Genomic DNA, 24,483 nt, shown 5'->3' with positions numbered 1-24,483 from the left:
AAATGTATGCAATACTTTGTTTTATCAAATTTACTGAATTTGAGTGGTTGGAAAATAACTGTGATTATTCTGTTGACCACAATTGTAATGGCTAGACATAAAATCAAATTTGCATTTAATTTTGTAAAATAAAATATATATATTTGGTGGTTTTATGACAAACACTGCATCCAAAATCGAAAAACGGTAGGCCAACAGAGTAGTATGTGCGAATACTGTTCGAAAAACAGTAGGTGAAAAGTACCTGGATGATCTACTACTTCAGGAGTGCGCATTCGATGAACACTTTACTATCCCATGAGGCCACGGGAGAGGTTTTAGGTGTGTTCGACTTGAAGTGGTGCTGAGTAGATCGACCGGTGTATGACATCAAAGTACCCCAAGAGTGATTCGAAAGCATACAGACTCTCTCTCTACTCTCTAATCGCTCTCGTGGGACTTTGATGTCATACACGATCGGTCTGCACAGGTCGAACACACCTAATGAATGGCAGGGAAGCGACACAACTCGCATGACAGAAACAATATAGCTGATGTAGTACCAAAGTCCCTTTAAGATGAGTCATTTCTCTAAGCGGCTATCTTTGAAACGCATCTCGAGCAGCCATTTCAGTCATCCAAGTGCAGCTCCTATCTCTTTAAATGGGGAAACATCAAATTGACCCTTCGCCGGGAGTTTGATTGACAGGCGATCTAACCAATCATAACGGCGAATCCGCCGTTTTGTCCGACAAAGCAGTCAGGGGAGTTAGTAGGCTATTAGTAGATTAACGTCTGTGGACTTGAACTTGAAAAATGGCATAAGTCTCTCCGTGGTTGAAACAACATTACTTCTGATGTTCATTCATGTTTATTTGATGAGAACGTGTGGCGTGAGAGCGGCATGGCTTGTCGGACATAGCAACAGTAACTAAAGAGGGCGGGTCTTTGCGAATGGTCAATTGACCCTTAGTTACTGTTGCTTTGTCCGACAAGCCATATGGCGCTGTCACGCCACACAGAGTGAAAAATACATTGCGGAGCAAAGAGGACACTGACAACACGTCGACAGACAAGACAGAGCAGGTTACTTATGATATTAAATAAAGTCCCAGCTTTCAAATTGTGAAATTTTTAAAAAAAATTCTAACAATAAAAACCGTTCTGTAGCTCTTTAATGTGTCGTGACTGATCACTGTAGCGCAACCCGCTCAGATCAAGCGGCTCGTGAACCGATCATCTCTTCCTACTAGTTAAATTATAGCATCAAATGAACATGAGAAGGAATGTTGTTTCAAACGCGGAAGTACACACCATTTTTCAAGTTCAAGTCCACCAAGGTTAATCTTCTAACTCATGACTGCTTTGTCAGACAAAATGGCGGATTCAGCGTTATGATTGGTTAGATCGCTTGTCAATCATTAAACTCCTGGCGAAGGGTCAATTCTCCAAAGCTCTTCACCACCAAGCTTTCATATTTGAAATCGCCAATGAAATCTGACAATTGTCTCATAATGTGGTTTCTTGTGTTAAATTAGCTTTAAAAAGCTTATTTTTCATACTGGACCAGCTAATGCGCATGAGCAGTCCTATGCGTGAGTCTCAGACGGAATCTGACGCGTGACTTTATCAATCAGCGATTGGCTCTTTAATTTAGAAGGCGGGACTATTCCGCCATATTGCGCGTTGCACTTTCTCCCATTCATATGAGTGCACCGTCTTTGGACCTGTCCCAAATGGCACCCTAAACACTCGCGGTCTTGAGTCCGCACTTTCGTGACGTAAAATCGAGAAGATTGCTGCGGAGCTCGTACCAATGTATGCTCGGCAAAAGTGCGCAACGAGGGCGCATATCGACCGCAAAAGGGGCGCTCGCGAGCACCCTTCTGAGACCTTGAAAACTGACAAATGGGACACCTACGGTCTCGTGGACTTAACGGACGCGCACGCGGCAGCCATTGTCCACAAGACCGAAAGCGCTATGAAGTGTGCCATTTGGGAAAGGGCCAAAGTCTTTGGTAGTACGTCCGAATTTCATTTATACTAGTACCCATTTCATACTATTTAGAACATACTTTTTTAAACGGTCGCGAGGTTTAAAATCAAATGTAGTACATACTCAGACAGACATGCGATTTCGGACGCACCGAATCTCCATCTCTGTAGGCTACAGCTCGTTTTTGGAAAGATGTTTACTGTGAAAAGCTATATACAAATAGGCCTACATTTAAATTGAATTAATGTCTTCAGGTTTACACATCTAGAAGTTAACAAATAGTGAGTTAAAACATGCTGTTGTTAACTTAAAGGATTTTTACAGATCATTTTAATCATTTGTTTTGGCTTTAGTATATTGACAAAATAAAAGACCATTTATCATTTGAAAACTACGTGATATTATACTATGTATAATAGTATAAGCGTGATATTATACTATGTATAATATCACGCTTGCTATTTTTTTCTCTCACCGAATAAGGTGGTCTTTACGCATGAAAATATACTTTATACTTTAGGAAAGGGTGCCCCGAGAGGATATTTGGAGTTTGAAAACCCCTCATTTAAGTATCTCAGTTCTTGTCATTTCTACAGTATTCCACAAGGGGGCCTCGTTCTCTTAAATGTAGAGCTCGCATGTAAACGCAACAGATGCTTATGAATGGATATATTTGAAGAGATTCTTTACTGCTTTCTTGAGTAACAGACAGTCTCTACTACGAATGGCAAAATGTACCTATGTTTCTATGTTTGCTCGGAGACACCTGCAGTCAGTTCCTATGGGTTAAGCAGCGAGTGAAGAGAGAGAGAGAGAGAGAGAGACTCATTCATGGTTTTGTGGGTTGATCCTGAATGAGCTGCTTTGTTTCCATACGGAAGTGCCAGGAAAGTGACCCCAGTGGCCTTCCGTCTGATATCTGGCTTTCACATTTAGTCACAGTCTGATATTCATATCCATCTTAGCATCACTAAGTTTAGCTTGTATTGTGCTTTCAGTTGATCTATAGGAATTGCAAAGAATAAAAGAAAATATATAGCCTATACAAAATCATATACAAACCTTAAACTGCACATTAAAAGAGGCCCCTTCATTTTGTCATTGTACCATTATGATATTTTAATGTTCTTTTACTTGCACAGTTTGCATTATTAACCCTTGTAGGGTTAATAAATTCATCCTCAAAATCAACATTATTAATCTTACACTAAACCATGTCAAATTATCCATGTTATCCCCATGAATGAAAGTTAGAAATGTGGGTCTTTTATAAAGTGAATTTTACATAAAAAGCTGTTTTTGTATAAAAACCTATTTTAAAAATATTTTTTAATTTATTTATATAAATTTAAAAAATATGACAAATCTTCCAAAACTGCACAAATGTGGAGTAAAAACATTAATAAACAGAGTAAAATTACATTTGGAGACCCCAAAGACCCTGAGTGTACACCCCAAACGAAGACCGCACAAGGGTTAAGACTGCAACAGTTTTTGATTTTTTGTTGTTTTTTTTTTTTGCATGATATCAGGCCTGTATTGAAGATGGAAACCATTAACAAATCAAACTCAAACAGTGGAATTGAATGGGAAGCTGTGATTTATCCACCGATTCATAATCTCCAACCAGGCTTTACGGATTACAGCTGCGGTTTAACCCTTGAGGTGCCAGCGAAGGGTCAGTGTTCAGGCATCAATCACAGTATTAATAGCACAGCTGATGAATTTTTAGTTTATTTTATTTGTTTGTTTGTTTGTTTGGCATGTCAGTTTTCCATATTAGTATTAGTACTGGACTTTATATATATATATATATATATATATATATATTTTTTTTATATATATATATATATATATATATATATATATATATATATATATATATATATATATATATAAATGTTTGTTATAAATATTACATATATATTTTTATAGATAGCTAGATGGATGGATGGATGGAACAACAGATAGGTAGATATTCACTATTTGTGTTCCAGTGTTTCAGTACTGTGGCACTGAAAGGGTTAAACCAGACACAAGCCACTAAATGTGGCTGAGATGTGATTGGTTTGGTCGCTGTGTGTAGATCAAGCAGGATAAAATACCTACAGCCCTTGCAGATGGGGGATGCTGTGTAAACACAGGGTGTGTGTTGAAGAACAAGCGATGATGATGATGATTCGGAATCAGTGAGCAGAAGACAGTCATGCAGCTCAATGAAGGACTAAAGATGCTCAGGAGACGCTCGTGAGATGATGCAGAGGGACGCACGTGGATGGGAGAGACTCCAGCATCCTCTCAGGTATTGAACGGTGCAGATGTTGTGATTGTGAGGTGCTTCACATTGATCCGATGTTGCATTGAGGAGATGCTCTGTTTGCATGCAGCACATGGTCTGCAGTGCAAAACAAACACATCTGAGAATGAATTCCACGACAGTGTGCTGTTGTTTACACGTGCTGTGTGCAAAAATGTAAAGCTTTATTATTTTTGCGTGCGTTTTTTCGGGGGTCTGAATTTGTGAACGACTAAACATTTTTATTCTGTGTACACACACTGATGCTAATTGACATTTCTTCTATTTTGTTGCTGTTCTTTTTTTATATATATCAATATTTATTTTTAAGCATTCTTATAATGTTGTATAAGATCTTACCAAAGATCTCAGTGCGGTTGTTGACAGTGTTTGGAGATGTAAGTGTCCTCGCCCCAGATTCACGCGCAGGATCAGGTACATTAATCGGGTCACACATGCACCTCAGCGCGTTAATTGTTGTGATAATCCGTCGTAGTTGTGTTTGCTTATTATGTTAGTGTAATAGAGTGAAAGTGTAACTTAATGTATGCAGTATTTGGACATGGAAACGCGTGGGAATGTTTCGTTTCTCCTGTGCGGAGACTTGGGCGTGTTCAATTTTCATCCGCACTTACTTTTCAGCGTTAATGTTTATTACGGCACACTGTACTGATTTTCCTCAGACCCTGGTTATTAAACTTCTGCTAATAACTTTATCTTATATATAAATTCAGTCGTAGGTGTACTATACATTTTTGAGAAGTACAAATATATAAGTATAAAAATATGTGTGTACATGTATATTGGAGAGACTCCAGCATATTAGTCCAGACATTGAAATGTTATATATATATATATATACTGTTTGGTCCTGGAAATATAATTTTAAGCTGAATTCCCATCTGTGAATTTAAAGTTACCCACTGAAACTGAAAGTCAACTAATTTTGTACACATTTGCAAGCAGGTATTTGTGAAAATGTCTGGAGGCTGTTTTGCTCAAATGTTCTGTATCATTGATAACCCAGTTAAAAGTTTTCAGAAATCTGAAACTAAAAACTGAAATTTATTTATGAAACATGCAACTAGACCTTATGTTTCTTCTAGATATTTTTCTACACTTTTATGATACAGTCAGCCTTCCATGCTGCTATAACATAAATATTTGAAGTCTCTCTCTCTCAGATCTGTAAAACACTGTCATGTGAAAGCAATAATATCACTAAACGTCTAATACGTTAAGACTCACTTCTCAGCTTGAGGAGCCAAAATCTTAGCCCATTATCCTCTTTACAGATCATAAGTGTAATCACAGGATTATGCTGAACGGGAGAGAAAGAGCAGCTCTGAATGTGCAAACTGGGTTATGCCGCTGTAAGGGTGAAAAGGTCTCCCTGAATATAATTCTGCTAACCTATATTAAAAAGAGCGTTCACCACTAATCTATCTCTTTCTGGCCTTATGAAAGGGTGTGTGTGGATTTGTGCAGTTGGCGAACCCATTATGTGGGCCAAATACGTGGGCGAGGTCTGGCAGTGGTCTGGAGGAACCTGCGCTTCTGCGTTTTTAGCTGCTGCTCTGTTTTATGTTAGGATTGGTGTATGTTTGGCTACTATGTATTAGAAAATCTAGAGCAGAGGATGCTGGGAACTTTGAAGGACAGGTGGATTTGCAAAAATGGGGCATTTATATTAGGAAATATGGGATGTAAGAGGCCAGATGAGGATAGGAGGAGGACAAGAATAGACTAGATTCTTATATTCTCTTAAGAAAAAGTTGATGCTTGCCTGTGCAGATCTTTCAGGCGCAATGCTAACTTGTTCTGGGTGGTTGCCAGGGTGTTGCCATGCCATTGATAGTGTTCTAAGTGGCTGCAGTGTTGCCATGCCATTGATAGTGTTCTGGGTGGTTGCCAGGGTGTTGATAGAGAGTTCTGGGTGGTTGCCAGGGTGTTGCCATGCCATTGATAGTGTTCTGAGTAGTTGCAGTGTTGCCATGCCATTGATAGTGTTCTGGGTGGTTGCCAGGGTGTTGCCATGCCATTGATAGTGTTCTAAGTGGTTGCTAGGGTGTTGCCATGTCATTGATAGTGTTCTAGGTGGTTCCCAGGGTGTTGCCATGCCATTGATAGTGTTCTGAGTGGTTGCCAGGGTGTTGCCATGCCATTGATAGTGTTCTGAGTGGTTGCTAGGGTGTTGCCATGCCATTGATAGTATTCTGGGTGGCTGCACCAGGGTATTGCTATGCCATTGATAGTGTTCTGGGTAGTTACAGTGTTGCCATGCCATTGATAGTGTTCTAGGTGGTTCCCAGGGTGTTGCCATGCCATTGATAGTGTTCTGGGTGGTTGCCAGGGTGTTGCCATGCCATTGATAGTGTTCTAAATGGTTGCTAGGGTGTTGCCATGCCATTGATAGTATTCTGGGTGGTTGCCAGGGTGTTGCCATGCCATTGATAGTGTTCTAAATGGTTGCTAGGGTGTTGCCATGCCATTGATAGTATTCTGGGTGGTTGCCAGGGTGTTGCCATGCCATTAATAGTGCCCCAGGTGGTTGCTAGGGTGTTCTGGTACGATTCCCAGTGCACTGAAAAAAAATTGGTGTAGGATTTATTTTGAAAAAATTTTCACTCAGAAATTGTTAGTAAATTTCACAAATAATTACAAAGTAAAACATTGAATTAAACATGAAGTAGAAACAATGAAATAGTATTTTTTTGTAAATTATACTCCAATAATCTTTATTTTATTCACATCTTTGAAAAAGTAGTTGATGCTTGCCCATGCAAATCTCTCAGGCTTAATGCTAACATGTTCTGGTCTGTTGCCAGGGTGTTGCTATGCAGTTGCTAGAGTGTTCTGTGTGGTTGCTAGGTGGTTGTTAGGATGTTCTGGGGCCAGTTGCATAAACATAGCCATTATGTTGAGACTGTGTCTTTAGAACTATGACCAACTAGTACTTAGTTAGGGATAATCAGTCAAACTTTTCTGTATCAAATTAGACCAATCTACGTTTTTGCGAAGAGCAACAGGTCAGGAATATTGATGCTTGCCTTAAAGTATATATAAAAGAAACAGAAAAAAGGGGATATAGACAGATAAAAAAAGTTAAAAGTAGAGATCAGAGGTGAGGAGAGAAAGAGTTTGTGTGTGGAGTATAATTGGAGCAGTCTTTAACCTCACATTGTCTAATTAGACATTCAGAGCAGAGCAGCCCGTACCACTGGAGGCTCGGAATATTTTCAACTCCGTCTAAATCAAAGTCGCCTCTATCCCCGTCTCATCCCTTTCCCAGCCAACACACGGGCCAGGATGTGCTATAGGAAAGAATGTGGGTTGCTTTGTGCATAATAAAGAGTTTCTTAAAGCAAAGATGTGTAGCCTAGCACTAACTACAAGGGCGTGTGCAAGGACTTTACCCCACAGCCAGAGTGGAGCCACGAGAGATGCGTAACGTTCACCAGCTCAAGAGGTTTGTTGGAGATAAGGGCGCGCAGTGGCTTCGGCAGTGTCAGTGCCAGGGTGTCAGTGACAGAGCTGGGTCAACACTCGGTCTGCGTCTCTCGCTCTCGGCTCAGTTTAATGAGTTTGTAATCACTCTCATGTCAGAAGGATGCTCGTGCCCTGGAGGGTTGGACTGCGTCGGCACAGAAGGAGTGCTGGAATTCATTCTGCTGAGACTCACGCTGTGCTGCTGCGCTGTTATTGAAATATGAAGGCTTATGAGCGATCTGGATCTGAAAAGAAAAGAACACATAAACCCCACAAAGGTTATGAAGCGAATTACACAAATATTTGCCATACTTTCCGAAGAACAATAAATACACCTTTAGTCTCCTGTGTGCGTGAGAGAGAGAGAAAAAGAGAGAGAGGTATGGTAATCTGAACCAGCTCTACAGGGAATCGGACAGTATGAAAACAGGTCACGCTGATCCAGGAAACCTCATACAGAAAGTAAATTATTGGTTAGAGATGGATGAGAATTGCTTTCCTATTCATAATTCCAGTTGTTCATGTGATGGAAGATGTTGTTTTAAAAAAGAAAATGATGAAAACTCGCAAATCTTTGTGATAAAGTTCACAACATGGTCATGGTGGATTTAATTCATTCATTCATTCATTCATTCATTCAGTTATTTAAATAAGCCTTCTTCCAATATATGAGTGCTGTCAAATCGATTAATTGTGATTAATCGTGTCTACGCATCTTACATAAAAGTTTGTAAATATGTGTATGTATGTGTATATATATATATATATATATATATATATAACTATACTGCCAAAAGTATTGGGACCCTCCAAATCATTGAATTCAGGTGTTCCAATCACTTCCATGGCCACAGGTGTATAAAATCAAGCACCTAGGCATTCAAGCGTGGTACCGTGATAGGTTGGCACCTGTGCATTAAGTCCATTCGTGAAATTTCCTCACTACTAAATATTCCACAGTCAACTGTTAGTGGTGTCATAACAAAGTGGATGCAATTGGGAACAACAGCAACAAAATTACAGAGCGGGGTCAGCGCATGCTGAGGCGCACAGTGCGCAGAAGTCGCCAACTTTCTGTCAATAGCTACAGACCTCCAAACTTTGTGTGGCCTTCAGATTAGCTCAAGAACAGTGCGTAGAGAGCCTCATGAAATGGGTTTCCATGGCTGAGCAGCTGCATCCAAGCCTTACATCACCAAGTGCAATGCAAAGCGTCGGGTGCAGTGGTGTAAAGCACGCCGCCACTGGACTCTAGAGCAGTGGAGATGTGTTCTCTGGAGTGACGAATCACGCTTCTCTGTCCGGCAATCCGATGGATGAGTCTGGGTTTGGTGGTTGCCAGGAGAATGGTACTTGCCTGACTGCATTATGCCAAGTGTAAAGTTTGGTGAAGGGGGGGATTATGATGTGGGGTTGTTTTTCAGGGGTTGGGCTTGGCCCCTTAGTTCCAGTGAAAGGAACTCTTAATGCTTCAGCATACCAAGACATTTTGGACAATTTCATGCTCCCAAATTTGGGGGAACAGTTTGGGGATGGCCCCTTCCTGTGCACAAAGCAAGGTCCATAAAGACATGGATGAGTGAGTTTGATGTGGAGGAACTTGACTGGCGTGCACAAAGTCCTGACCTCAACCCGATAGAATACCTTTGGGATGAATTACAGCAGAGACTGAGTGCCAGGCCTTCTCACCAACATCACTGTCTGACCTCACAAATGCACTTCTAGAAGAATGGTCAAAAATTCCCATAAACACACTCCTAAACCTTGTGGAAAGCCTTCCCAGAAGAGCTGAGTCTGTTATAGCTGCAAAGGGTGGGCCAACTCCATATTAAACCCTGTGGATTAAGAATGAGATGTCATTAAAGTTCATGAGCACATAAAGGCAGGCGTATATATACACACACGCGCATATTATATATTGACAAACTTTTATATTAGATACGATTAATCGCGATTAATCAATTTGACAGCACTAATATATATATACAGGTGCATCTCAATAAATTAGAATGTCGTGGAAAAGTTAATTTATTTCAGTAATTCAACTCAAATTGTGGAACTTGTGTATTAAATAAATTCAATGCACACAGACTGAAGCACTTTAAGTCTTTGGTTCTTTTAATTGTGATGATTTTGGCTCACATTTAACAAAAACCCACCAATTCACTATCTCGATAAATTAGAATACTTCATAAGATCAATAAAAAAGGTTATTTTAAACAGAAATGTCAGGCTTCTGAAAAGGATATTTTATACAGAAATGTCAGGCTTCTGAAAAGTATGTTCATTTCTATGCACTCAGTACTTGGTTGGGCCTCCTTTTGCATGAATTACTGCATCAATGCAGCGTGGCATGGAGGCGATCAGCCTGTGGCACTGCTCAGGTGTAATGGAAGCCCAGGTTGCTTTGATAGCGGCCTTCAGGTCATCTGCATTGTTGGGTCTGGTGTCTCTCATCTTCCTCTTGACAATACCCCATAGATTCTCTATGGGGTTCAGGTCAGGCGAGTTCGCTGGCCAATCAAGCACGGTAACACCATGGTCATTGAACCAGCTTTTGGTACCTTTGACAGTGTGGGCAGGTGCCAAATCCTGCTGGAAAATAAAATCAGGATCTCCATAAAGCTTGTCAGCAGAAGGAAGCATGAAGTGCTCCAAAATTTCCTGGTAGATGGCTGCGTTGACTGTGAACTTCAGAAAACACAGTGGACCAACACCAGCAGATGACATGGCAGCCCAGATCATCACTGACTATGGAAACTTCACACTGGACTTCAAGCAACATGGTTTCTGTGCCTCTCCACTCTTCCTCCAGACTCTGGGACCTTGATTTCCAAATGAAATGCAAAATTTACTTTCATCTGAAAAGAGGACTTTGGACCATTGAGCAACAGTCCAGTTCTTTTTCTCCTTAGCCCAGGTAAGACGCTTCTGACGTTGTCTTTGGTTCAGAAGTGGCTTGGTACGTGGAATGTGACAGTTGTAGCCCATTTCCTGAAGACGTCTGTGTGTGGTGGCTCTTGATGCACTGACTTCAGCTTCAGTCCACTCCTTTTGAAGCTCTCCTAAGTTCTTAAATCGGCTTCGCCTGACAATCTTCTCAAGCCTGCGGTCATTCCTTTCACTTGTACACCTTTTCCTACCACACTTTTTCCTTCCAGTCAACTTTCCATGAATGTGCTTTGGCACAGCACTCTGCGAACAGCCAGGTCTTTTAGCAATGACCCTCTGTGGCTTACCCTCATTGTAGAGGGTCTTGTCAAGTCAGCAGACTTCCCCATGACTGCTGTTGGGATTACTGACCTAAACCCAGTATTTATACCCTGAGAATGGTAATTTAATAGAACTTGAAATTAAATATTCTAATAATTTGAGGTACTGATTTTTTAAATTTTGATGAGCAGCAAGCGGTAATCATCAAAATGAAAACAAAAAAGTCTGGAAATATTTTACTTTATGTCTAATAAATCTAGAATATATTTAAGTTTTACTTTTTGAATTAAAAAAAATAACTTTTTCATGATATTCTAATTTATTGAGATGCACCTGTGTGTGTGTGTATATATATATATATATATATATATATATATACACACACACGCATATATTATATATTTACAAACTTTTATGTTAGATGCGATTAATCATGATTCATCGATTTGACAGCACTAATATATATATATATATATATATATATATATAAGGAAGTCCTACCTTTTTATTTTCTGTTTTTTTTTTTATTCACTCTACCATTTATTTAGTTTACATATGCCTTCTACCTTTTTATTTATTAGTTTATTTTCAGTTTGTTTGTTTGTTTGTTTATGTGAAGCGTTAGTTCACCAAGATAGTTCACCAAAAATTACAATTCTGTCATCATTACAAAATTTATTTTGAAAAGAAGATAACATATGTTTTGTATGTAAATGTTATATGTTTTGTTGTTGTTGTTGTCCATACAGTGAAAGTCAATATGGTTCAGTGTTGTTTAAACCCAGTGTTCTTTAAAAATCTTTTATGTAGTGGTTTGTTCAAGAAAGAAAGTCATACAGGTTCTGAATATCGTGAGGATGAGTAAATAATTACAAAATTTCCATTTTCAGATGAACTATCCCTTTAAAATGAATGCAAACAAGGCTGCGAGAGGTAGATGTACTGTCTGTTCAAACGGTTTTACTCTTATGTATGTTTGATGTTGACTGTTCAGCCAGCAAAACGTTAAAAATGTCTTTGAAGAAAAAAAACAGCCTTGTTTTCATTCACATCAAATTAAATATGATGGCAACACGGTGGAGATCAAGAGATAAAGTTAATATTTACAGTAGGCTAGCTAAATCCCAATCAAAAGATTTAAAACATATTTGCTGAAATTAAGTGATCATCCTAATCTTTTAAACTGGCGTGATGACCTTCACACCTCCTAAATAAGTCAAACAGATTCAAACGGACAAATGGTATCCTCTTAGAGACTGTGATAACATACATGAATATCAATGCTGTGAGATTAATTTTTAATGAGGTTGGTGTGTATTTGGCGTAAAATCACTTGCCTTGACTTACTTGCATGTATATTCAGTCTTATTAGCTGATAAGTGCAAACATTATTTCCCTGTAGGTCAGATCAGAGTTTTCTCCTGAAAAAAGACCTCTGTTATCTCCTCTAGACTCTAGGAGATCTCAGTAATGTCTGAAATATTTATCATTAAATTATTTCAAGACCAAATCTCTGAACTATTTCTATCCACATTTATTTTATAGTTATGTACTATTACTGTAGGTCTACAATTGTGTCTAAGGAAGTTTATGAGAAACATTTGAAACTGAGTTACTGAGAACTACAAGAAGTCTCCTGAGCAATGAAAGAGCAACCTTTGAGCAATGAAATTGTCCTCTGGGTAATTATGATCAATGCATCCTGAATCTTTCTTTGTTCCCAACTTTAAGAATAATGTTTCAGTTAATATTTGGCTGCAGGTTTACTTTTAATGATATGAGAAGCAGTTTTTTTCCACGGTCAATAATCTGGTGTGAAATACTAGAGACAAAACTCCCACTGGAGGCTCTGTTGTCTAAGTGCTGTTTTAGGGGATCAGCTGATGGATGTGTGTGGTATAGAGTTTAGAAGATTAGTGGCTTTCAAAGGTTTTTCCCACGTCCTCTAGCGCATTAACTCCTGAAGGACAGTGCTGTGCCTCAAAACCTGCCACTTAACTCTGTCTGTTTAGGTTACTGGAGGTTTGAAGCTGTGACTCTACACCCCTCCATTAGATAAAGCTTGCTGAACTTCTCTACAGATGAGTGTGGAACACCTGAATGCACAGCCATTATATAATTACATTTATATATAAATATATATCATGAGCATTTCAGTGCAGGGTATTCAGGTAATTAACATATAATTAATTATAATATATATATATATATAATAGATACAGTATCTCACAGAAGTGAGTAGACCCCTCACATTTTTCTACATATTTTATTATATCTTTTTATGTGACAACACTGAAGAAATGACACTTTGACACTTTTTGACACTTTCAATGTGTTGCTCCTGCTGTCCCCTCAGAATAACTCAACACACAGCCATTAATGTCTAAACCGCCGACCACAAAAGTGAGTACACCCCTAAGTGAAAATGTCCAAATTGGGCCCAAAGTGTCAATATTTTGTGTGGCTACCATTATCTTCCAGCACCGCCTTAACCCTCTTGGGCATGGAGTTCACCAGAGCTTCACAGGTTGCCACTGGAGTCCTCTTCCACTCCTCCATGACGACATCACGGAGCTGGTGGATGTTAGAGACCTTGCGCTCCTCCACCTTCCGTTTGAGGATGCCCCACAGATGCTCAATAGGGTTTAGGTCTGGTCAGCTTCTTTAGCAAGGCAGTGGTCGTCTTGGAGGTGTGTTTGGGGTCTTTATCATGTTGGAATACTGCCCTGCGGCCCAGTCTCCAAAGGGAGAGGATCATGCTCTGTTTCAGTATGTCACAGTACATGTTGGCATTCATGGTTCCCTCAATGAACTGTAGCTCCCCAGTGCTGGCAGCACTCATGCAGCCCCAGACCATGACACTCCCACCACCATGCTTGACTGTAGGCAAGACACACTTGTCTTTGTACTCCTCACCTGGTTGTCGCCACACACGCTTGACACCATCTGAAGCAAATAAGTTTATCTTGGTCTCATCAGACCACAGGACATGGTTCCTTAGTCTGCTTGTCTTCAGCAAACTGTTTGCGGGCTTTCTTGTGCATCATCTTTAGAAGAGGCTTCATTCTGGGACGATAGCCATGCAGACCAATTTGATGCAGTGTGCGGCGTATGGTCTGAGCACTGACAGACTGACCCCCCCACCCCTTCAACCTCTGCAGCAATGCTGGCAGCACTCATACGTCTATTTTCCAAACACAACCACTGGATACGACGCTGAGCACGTTCACTCAACTTCTTTGGTCGACCATGGCGAGGCCTGTTCTGAGTGGAACCTGTCCTGTTAAACCGCTGTACGGTCTTGGCCACCGTGCTGCAGCTCAGTTTCAGGGTCTTGGCAATCTTCTTATAGTCTATGCCATCTTTATGTAGAGCAACAATTCTTTTTTTCAGATCCACAGGGAGTTCTTTGCCATGAGGTGCCATGTTGAACTTCCAGTGACCAGTATGAGAGAGTGAGAGTGATAACACCAAATTTAACACACCTGCTCCCCATTCGCACCTGAGATCTTGTAACACTAACGAGTCAAATGACACCGGGGCGAGAAAATGGCTAATTAGGCCCAATTTGGACATTTTCACTTAGGGGTTTACTCACTTTTGTGGCCAGCGGTTTAGACATTAATGGCTGTGTGTTGAGTTATTTTGAGGGGACAGCAAATTTACACTGTTATACAAGCTGTACACTCACTACTTTACATTGTAGCAAAGTGTCATTTCTTCAGTGTTGTCACATGAAAAGATATAATAAAATATTTACAAAAATGTGAGGGGTGTACTCACTTCTGTCAGATACTGTAGATAGATAGATAGATAGCACAACAACAGACAGATAGACAGATGGATAGATAGATAGATAGATAGATAGATAGATAGATAGATAACAATGGATGGATGGATAGAACAACAGATGGATAGATAGATAGATAGATAGATAGATAGATAGATAGATAGATAGATAGATAGATAGATAGATGGAACAATAGATGGTTGGATGGATGGAACAATGGATGGATGGATAGATAGATAGATAGATAGATAGATAGATAGATAGATAGATGGAACAATAGATGGTTGGATGGATGGAACAATGGATGGATGGATGGCTTGAACGATAGATCACAGTTCATGTTTAATTAAGTATTGAGTAATGCACAGTATCATGCATGTAATGTGCAGGTCAAAATGGTTTACGTTCCTTTTAAATTCATCTATTTTTCACCTAAAGGACAACAAGAGTCCCTCCAGAGTAATCCTCTGACTGATGGGCGTGTTGGACACAAACTGACTCCTGCAGCTCTCCTGAAAGCCTCATGGGATAGAAAGAAGGGCAGTGTTCAAAGAAATCAGCCGAGTGAGGCAAATTGAGGAGACAGTTTGGAAGGCAGTGTGGCCAATGGCTACGACAGCTCAGGCGAATTTAAAGTGACCTGTCCGAACTCTAAAAGGAGGTGAACTTTTTGTGAACGGACATCCTCAAACATTCGAGCACATTCCCTGAGTAAATTCACTTTGCAAGGTTGGCATTTTTTTCAGGGCCCGTTGCTATGGCGGACATGAATTTGACCCCGTCGGTTCAGTGCAGACATCTGGATGAGAGTCAGTCACCCAAACATGACGGTGACGGCCCAGATCCGCCCTCCCTGTGCCAGCACCCCAGGGGTGAAAGGTTATTGGCTGCGCAGTCAGAGCTGCCAGCCTGCGATATGCCACTATTTTTAGTAGGGGATTTTTCACGTTGTTGCCATGCAGCGGTTTGGACTCCCGATCACTCTCAGCTCAATGTGTTGCTCCTGCTCATTGTGCAGTTTAGCTCGCTGAGCGTCGCGGCGCTGTGATGTCGAACTGTGACGGATCTCTAGGCTTCACTCGAGCAGAAAAATGTAGGTCATGTTATAAAGCAAACACCTAGAGAGGCAGACAGAGCGAGCGAGAGACTGCATGGCTATAAGGCATTAAAACCTACTCCAGCATGCACATTTTAAAGATGTTTCCTAACTTGCCGTTGGCTGCCTCGAAGAGGAGCCTCCGCAGCCAACCAGTGAATGATCAGGAGCAGGACGGTGGGTGTGACTGTAGCGGGGCAAGAAAACCTCACAAAAGCGATGCAGTGGTGTCAAGGACAGGCTGCCTGCTAGAGAAGGAATGAGCAGAGTTATAAAGCACTCAGAAAATGGAAAGTGTAAAACAAAGCATCCCTGGGCCTCCAGATACAAAGAGATGCAGTTATGTGTTCATCACGCGCTCTGACTTGGACAACCCTGTCTTTGCATCCTCCATTTGCAGAATGTGTTAAAGGGCTTATGTGTTATATTCTGCTGTGTGACCTGAGCTTGAACTCAATCATTTTTGCAAACATGAGCTTTTCAGTCCTGAATACTCAGGTAATTTAGATATAATACAGTATGTGAATTACCTGAGTATATATACATTTAATTATATATTATTATAATGACTGCGCAATATATATTGTACTGTATGTATATACATAGATAGATAGATAGATAGATAGATACAGTACAAGCACTCATTTATGTATACTAGTTATGTATTTTTTAAGTTATTTTTGTGATACTACACCTAACTATTAGCTAAAGCTAAATATTTGCAATTTATAATATATATATATATATATATATATATATATATATATAATACATCTATAAAATATAGATTTATATTTTATATATTTAATAAATAAATTTGCAATTTATAATATATATATATATATATATATATATAAATCAAATATATATATATTTGACATATATTTAATAAAATATTTGCAATTTATAGTATATGTATTTATATATATATATATATATATATATATATTAGTATATATTTAAATCAAATATATATTTATTTTGATATATTTTACAAATAAATTTGCAATTTGATAAATATATTTGCAATTTATAATATATATATATATATATATATATATATAAATATATATATATATTTGATATATTTAATATATATTTATACATTTGATATATTTAATAAATAAATTTGCAATTTGATATATATATATATGTGTGTGTGTGTGTGTGTGTGTGTGTGTGCATACTAATTTTAATTTCTAATTATATTTATTATTATATTTTTTGTAATTGTTTGTTATTATTTTTTATGTTTTTATGTTATACAGCTGTCTGTTGTTGTGAATTTCTGCTGTGAATTGCTCTAATTTTCCTGCATAACAATCATACTTACTTTTAATTATTATGACAAATTAATTGAATTCTTTTCTCTAGCTGTAGCATGTTGCTGTAAAAGATTAATTATAAGCAATTAATTTCTCTTGGCACGTGTAGTGTAGACTGTGGAGATTTGTTGTTGCTGTGTGAATTAGTCTTAGCGTGAAGACAGGTGGTGATCTATTTTTAAAATGCCCTTCTGAGCATGTTCTGATTTTAGGACTGTTCACACCTTGATGAAGTGCTGCAGTCAGGTTGCTGTAATTCTTCTCCTTGCCACAGGCGGCGCACTTGCACACAAACAAACACATTTGACTTGACTGGGCACTTTGAACGTTTTTAGTTTATCTCCAGTGCAACAAAACAATAAATTGGATTTACTAGCATATTCCCAGATCTTAAATATGTTATAGTCTATACCACAAATATTAGGAGTGAGAATCAGCAGCAGCCTGAAGATACAATATATTGATATGTGGTTTATATGCTCAGGTTTATCTGATCTAGACTACAATGCTTAGTGCAATTATATTATATTTTAGCTTACTTTTATTGTTTGGGTTTTGATTTTGGTCAAATTATTTTTAAATATTTTATTCATATATATAAAATAATAAATTGTATATTTTTATATTAATATTTTATTTTGTTATATCTTTCATATTTTGATGTCTGGATTTTTAAGTAAATGATACACATAATTTCTTTTCCCCTCCATTTTCTGTGCTGTGACCTACCTTGAGTTTTTACTGCACTGCAGCACATCATTCTGTCTTTGGCTGTAGTTTATTATGCCTGTATTTCAGGAGGTTGCTTATATATAGGCTACTATAATCTGTCCAATCTTGGCAGGCGTAATATTCCATGTATCCATCACACTGTTGAAAGCTTTACACCCCATTATCGAAATCTGTCCTACCTTGTGTTCTGGACACACTCCAGTGACATCCAAACAACATACAGAATGAAGCGTCACAGATGACCTGGCAATATTGCTATTGTGATTAGCACATCTTATATCTTATATCTAATCGTTCAGTTACATAAAATATTGTGTCATTTATACACTCTTTGGTACCAAACTACACACCTAAGGTTTTATTATTGATGCTTGCTAAGGTATTTCTTCTGATATAGACCTTATACCAAAGACTATAGAATATATATATATATATATATATATATATATATATATATACAGGTGCTGGTCATATAATTAGAATATCATCAAAAAGTTGATTTATTTCACTAATTCCATTCAAAAAGTGAAACTTGTATATTATATTCATTCATTACACACAGACTGATATATTTCAAATGTTTATTACTTTTAATTTTGATGATTATAACTGACAACTAAGGAAAATCCCAAATTCAGTATCTCAGAAAATTAGAATATTGTGAAAAGGTTCAATATTGAAGACACCTGGTGCCACACTCTAATCAGCTAATTAACTCAAAACACCTGCAAAGGCCTTTAAATGGTCTCTCCGTCTAGTTCTGTAGGCTACACAATCATGGGGAAGACTGCTGACTTGACAGTTGTCCAAAAGACAACCATTGACACCTTGCATAAGGAGGGCAAGACACAAAAGGTCATTGCAAAAGAGGCTGGCTGTTCACAGAGCTCTGTGTCCAAGCACATTAATAGAGAGGTGAAGGGATGGAAAAGATGTGGTATAAAAAGTGTACACGCAATAGGGATAACCGCAGATTGTGAAACAAAACCCATTCAAAAATGTGGGGAAGATTCACAAAGAGTGGACTGCAGCTGGAGTCAGTGCTTCAAGAACCACTACACACAGACGTATGCAAGACATGGGTTTCAGCTGTCACATTCCTTGTGTCAAGCCACTCTTGAACAACAGACAGCGTCAGAAGCGTCTCGCCTGGGCTAAAGACAAAAAGGACTGGACTGCTGCTGAGTGGTCCAAAGTTATGTTCTCTGATGAAAGTAAATTTTGCATTTCCTTTGGAAATCAGGGTCCCAGAGTCTGGAGGAAGAGAGGAGAGGCACACAATCCACGTTGCTTGAGGTCCAGTGTAAAGTTTCCACAGTCAGTGATGGTTTGGGGTGCCATGTCATCTGCTGGTGTTGGTCCTCTGTGTTTTCTGAGGTCCAAGGTCAACGCAGCCGTATACCAGAAAGTTTGAGAGTACTTCATACTTCCTGCTGCTGACCAACTTTATGGAGATGCAGATTTCATTTTCCAACAGGACTTGGCACCTGCACACAGTGCCAAAGCTACCAGTACCTGGTTTAAGGACCATGGTATCCCTGTTCTTAACTGACCAGCAAACTCGCCTGACCTTAACCCCATAGAAAATCTATAGGGTATTGTGAAGAGGAAGATGCGATATGCCAGACCCAACAATGCAGAAGAGCTGAAGGCCACTATCAGAGCAACCTGGGCTCTTATAACACCTGAGCAGTGCAGAATGATCGACTCCATGCCACGCCGCATTGCTGCAGTAATTCAGGCAAAAGGAGCCCCAACTAAGTATTGAGTGCTGTACATGCTCATACTTTTCATGTTCATACTTTTCAGTTGGCCAAGATTTCTAAAAATCCTTTCTTTGTATTGGTCTTAAGTAATATTCTAATTTTCTGAGATACTGAATTTGGGATTTTCCTTAGTTGTCAGTTATAATCATCAAAATGAAAAGAAATAAACATTTGAAATATATCAGTCTGTGTGTAATGAATGAATATAATGTACAAGTTTCACTTTTTGAATGGAATTAGTGAAATAAATCAACTTTTTGATGATATTCTAATTATATGACCAGCACCTGTGTGTGTATATATATATATATATATATATATATTTGCTTATACGCCAGAGAAACGTTCACGCAGCCATTTTGTCTTTGAACTTCCGTTTTTGCGGTAGCCGTGTATATTTCTATGGCATCGCTGTCAAAGAATTATTAGATGGTGAAGTGGATTTACTTATTATAGAGTTTAAAAAAAAGTTATCATGAGCATTGTAACGTTTAAAGCAGATGTATTAACAAATGTCAGTAGACCGGGAAGATTTTAAAACAAGCAGTTCGTTCATAAATACGTAAGATCGCTGTGGAAATACAAACCGGAAGTCAAAAGACAACGAGCGCTGAAAGGGGGCGGGGCTACATAAGGTCTGCAAAACAAGCCTTTTATTGCATTTGTTGTTAGTCTGGCTTGATGGCTTAGGATTTGTCGACTGGTATCTTAAGTTATTTGCTCTTATATAATCACCAGTGCTGTTGATATTAGCTGCATGCATGTGTTCCCCCTGCTGATGCCCTCAGAGCTCTTCTGAAGACTGTGAGAGCTACAGGTCTTGACATGTTAAAAGAGTGGTGAAGTGTTTGGGTTATTTTTCAGAGGTTATCTCAGCTTCCCTCATGAGCCGCAGCTGTTCAGCCTCTCTGAAGCACACAAACACAAGTAGATTGGGATTAAAGCACGTGGGTTTGGCCATTTCATCTCATCAAAGTGCATAAGAGCCGTATGACACAGCTAACATCTCGTCTTCTAATAGTCCAGCGGTGACTCATGAAAGCCAGATCCTGTTGAAACACCTCCCAATAACCATTTACCTTTGTGAAGCCTTGTGCTGGTTGTTTCCAAACATTAGACCAAAGGACCAAGAATGATAACTGTAACAATAACTGGCTATATTTGCGTGCACACCAACACATGATAACGTTCTGTTTATTATCAGAGCGCATGGCGGTTATGTTGTCTGCCACTTTAAATAAACAGTATATTCTGTTTTCATATTACTTTAATTTATTATTAAAATAATCATGAACATTCTTTGTAGCGCGAACAGTTTTACTGGATGCACTTCAGACGAGAAGAACCAGAATATGGGTGATATGGGTCATATGAATGAAAACAATTAGGTTAAATATTTCAAGAGGGTTACCAATTGTTATATTTAGGGTTAGGGGTTGGTTAGGAGAATATATCTATTAAATTTATATAATTAAAACAAAATCCATGGACTGGGAATTATGCATTTTTATGGCAACACTATCGACACGTATATGAATCTGCATCAGTCAGGTCAGGTGGTACAGCGGTCACATGGTACATGTACATGATTTGAGGAAGCCTGGTATAGGGCCATTTGCCATTTTATGTTTCAGAAGGGTGCTCACGAGTGCCCCCTTTCTGGCTGACATGCGCCTTTGATGCGCACTTTTGGCAAGCCAGCAGTGAAGCAAGCTCTGCGAACCTGTTCCAAATGGACCCCTAAAGGCCCGGGTACACTTCGTTTTCCGCGTTCTGCACCGTCTCACGCATAGTTGAGCCAGCAAGCCTTTCAAAATATACTTCTTTGGTTGTGAGCACGGAAAAACGCATGTTTTAAAGTCCCCCTGTAGTCAATAATTTTATCCCTTAAAACTCATATCTGATCGCCAAAATTACATATTTAAACATTTTTTTCCTGTGAAAAAAAATTCTTCTTGCCTTAAAATAGCTTGAATGTAACTCTACACCCTTGCCTCATTTAGTATACATGGGTCCATGAATATGCTAATTAGCCCCGCCTCCACTCACTCGCATGAGCTCAGAGATCCACTCGGTCAACTTACTGAGGTAAACGCTGCAAAATGCTTTTAACAATGTCGGACACATAACGGTCATTTATATGATTAGCCTTTTGCTTGACTACCTTATCACACAACTAATAATGTGTTGTTAACACAAACCTTGTTCCCGTTCGCGAGTCAGACAGCTGTCTTCTAAAAATCAGCCTCCTTAGAAACGCTTTGAACGACTTAGAACATCAGTAGAGAAAGGCATATAGTTCATCATAACATTGTAATATACATCATACATCCGCTATATTGCTAAATCTACTCGATTTTTCATATCAACAGAAAAATATACCGGGATAACCTCTTGAGACTTCCCTGCTTCAGATAGGTCATAGTTAACAGGGTTGCCAGGTTTTCATAACAAAGCCCGCCCAGTTGCTACTCAAAACTAGCCCAATCACGTTTCATTTGGGGTTGCTTCAAACATGAAAAACAACCTGTGGCAACAGTGTTAAAGTAGCCCAGTTCCCCGGGAAAACCACAGACTTGACAACACTGATAGTTAATGATATGCTAAAGCCTGCCGGGACATTTATGTGATTGGTTACAAGGTAGTTTGTGATGTCAGAAACACCAGCGATTTCAAACCGAATTTACATAATTTTGCACATAAATTTGCAAATTATGAACTTGCAAAAGGTTTGTCTTAAGGCATATTAAAAACACCACATAGACATACTGTATAAACAACATTAAAAACTTGATTTTCTCCACAGGGGGACTTTAAAAAGCGTTTAAGTCACTCACACATGCACTGTACGTGTACCGTCCACGCGATCTCAAAAACTGGGCTGCATGTGGACGACCGAAGTATACTTTGGGCTTCAAATGACAAACGGGACACCCAGTCTTCTGGACATGTACGTGACGGCAATTGTAAGACTGTAAGTGCATATGAAGTGTGCCATTTGGGACAGCTAGGGCCTACAAAGGTTCAGTCACAATTACCGCTGCTCCAGTGAGCGTGACGGCGAAAAAGTTCCCCACCTAAATTGCGCTCATGTTCATGCTGGTCATGCAAATTGTCTGTAAATACCAACAGAAAATTGTACCATGGTAAGTGTGTTCGATCATGGTTTGAGCTAAACTCTGCAGGACAGTGGCCCTCCAGGGCTGGATTTGAGGAACCCTGCACTATACGGTCTTGTGGACTTAACGGACATGTGCACGTGGCATCCATTGTAAGTCCACAAGACCGCAAGTGCATATGAAGTGTGCCATTTGGGACAGGGCCAAAGTTGTGGTGTGGATTCTGCTATTTTTTTAAATTTAGATGCTATTCTTTTAAACTCTTATCGTTATTGTCCTTAGTGTGAACGGGCCTTAATACTGTGCTATTATGATGTGTGATGTACTGTAGAGATGTGAGCTTGATAAGTTGGCACTGCAGCAGCGGGTGGTGGAGGGGGTGAGGAGAGGACACGCTGTTTGGATTTTTCTGCTTGGCAACTCGAGCCCCTCCCGCTCGGAATCAAAGCGGAGCGAAGAGGGGAATGCATGCTGTTTGAAGCTCTGCTCTCAAGTCTACGCCGACTCCTGACGGGATCGCACGCACAACTGCCGAGAGCCAGAGCGAGAAATTCTTCCAGGGCAGTGGGGCACTGCATGAAATAATAATCAAAACACTTAGATGAAAAATAGTCTGTGGCTGAGACTGCTGTGGTGCTGACAGAGGCTTTAATCAGAGGAAATTAATATATTCAAACAGTCTCACTGTGGACACAGTCTAAAGTTTCTATTGTGCTAGAGCAGAAATGTCTATAGCAGTTAGTTCTCAACTTATTTTTGCTCATCATGATTCATGACCCAGATTTTGTGACCAAACACAGTACCAAGAAGATTGTTAATTAACAACAAAAGTGTCTTTAAAATAAGACTTAAAATTAGTAATTTTATCCTGAACTGTGTCAGTCTAATAATATTCAAAATTATTATGTGTCATAGGCTGAATAGGAAAGTTTATTAGTTTCTAATTGTCTCTAAATGCTTTTATGCTCTTGGTCAATAATGCAGTACACAACACAAACTGTGGTTAGCACAATCCATGATTATCCTCGTTGCAAGTAGACCAGCATTTAAAGGGTTAGTTCATCCAAAAATGTAAATTTATTACTTTATTAGGCTTTTATTCACATATAAACATTGATCAGGGAACATGAATAGAAGCTCAGACAAACCTGCTTGACGCATGAGAACAAACCTCTTGTGGAAGCTCAAGCTTTCTACGTAACACGAATGAACCTCATTGGTTGTTGCGGAAGCTCAAACGTGCTGCGTAACATGAGAATGAACCTCATTGGTTCTCGCACATCAAGCGAACATGCTTGTCTCTTCAGAAAATTTTGACTAAACCGCTCAATTCATATGGATATCTCTTTATGAACTTTTTGAAGCATCAAAGTGTCATTTGCGTAGCTGTATATTTATCAGTTATTATATTTTTAATAATTTTGTCCTTTAAAGGTTGATAAGCATAGTTGCATTCTATTATTTGGATTTAGCTTTATTTTCCTGTCAGAACAGACCTGTGACTCATTTTTAGATCATATGAGAATCACTGGTCTAGTATATGGACACTCTTGTCATTTATGAACTTGGAAGAATGTATGTTTGTGTTTTGTCGCAGGACAGGCAGTTCATCAAGTGGTTCATGACTTTAAGAGGAAATAGAGGAAGCTTTGCCCAGGGATGTTCACATGACCGTACGCTTG

The 24,483-nt window shown here is 39.1% G+C and overlaps 1 protein-coding gene across 1 annotated transcript in view; it reads left to right on the top strand.

Moving 5' to 3' along the window:
• The first annotated feature begins 4,071 nt into the window (after nucleotides 1–4,071).
• Nucleotides 4,072–24,483, top strand: part of ccdc120a (coiled-coil domain containing 120a) — a 61,262-nt gene continuing 40,850 nt past the window's right edge. The window contains exon 1 of the mRNA XM_051904011.1: nucleotides 4,072–4,277. The gene's annotated coding sequence lies outside the window, so the exon portion shown is untranslated. The remainder of the gene's footprint in view (nucleotides 4,278–24,483) is intronic.

This window comes from Ctenopharyngodon idella, chromosome 8 (genome assembly GCF_019924925.1).
Source record: "Ctenopharyngodon idella isolate HZGC_01 chromosome 8, HZGC01, whole genome shotgun sequence".
Lineage (NCBI taxonomy): Eukaryota > Metazoa > Chordata > Actinopteri > Cypriniformes > Xenocyprididae > Ctenopharyngodon > Ctenopharyngodon idella.
The sequence above is the reverse complement of the archived record's forward strand: the minus strand, read 5'-3'. Positions and strand labels throughout refer to the sequence as shown.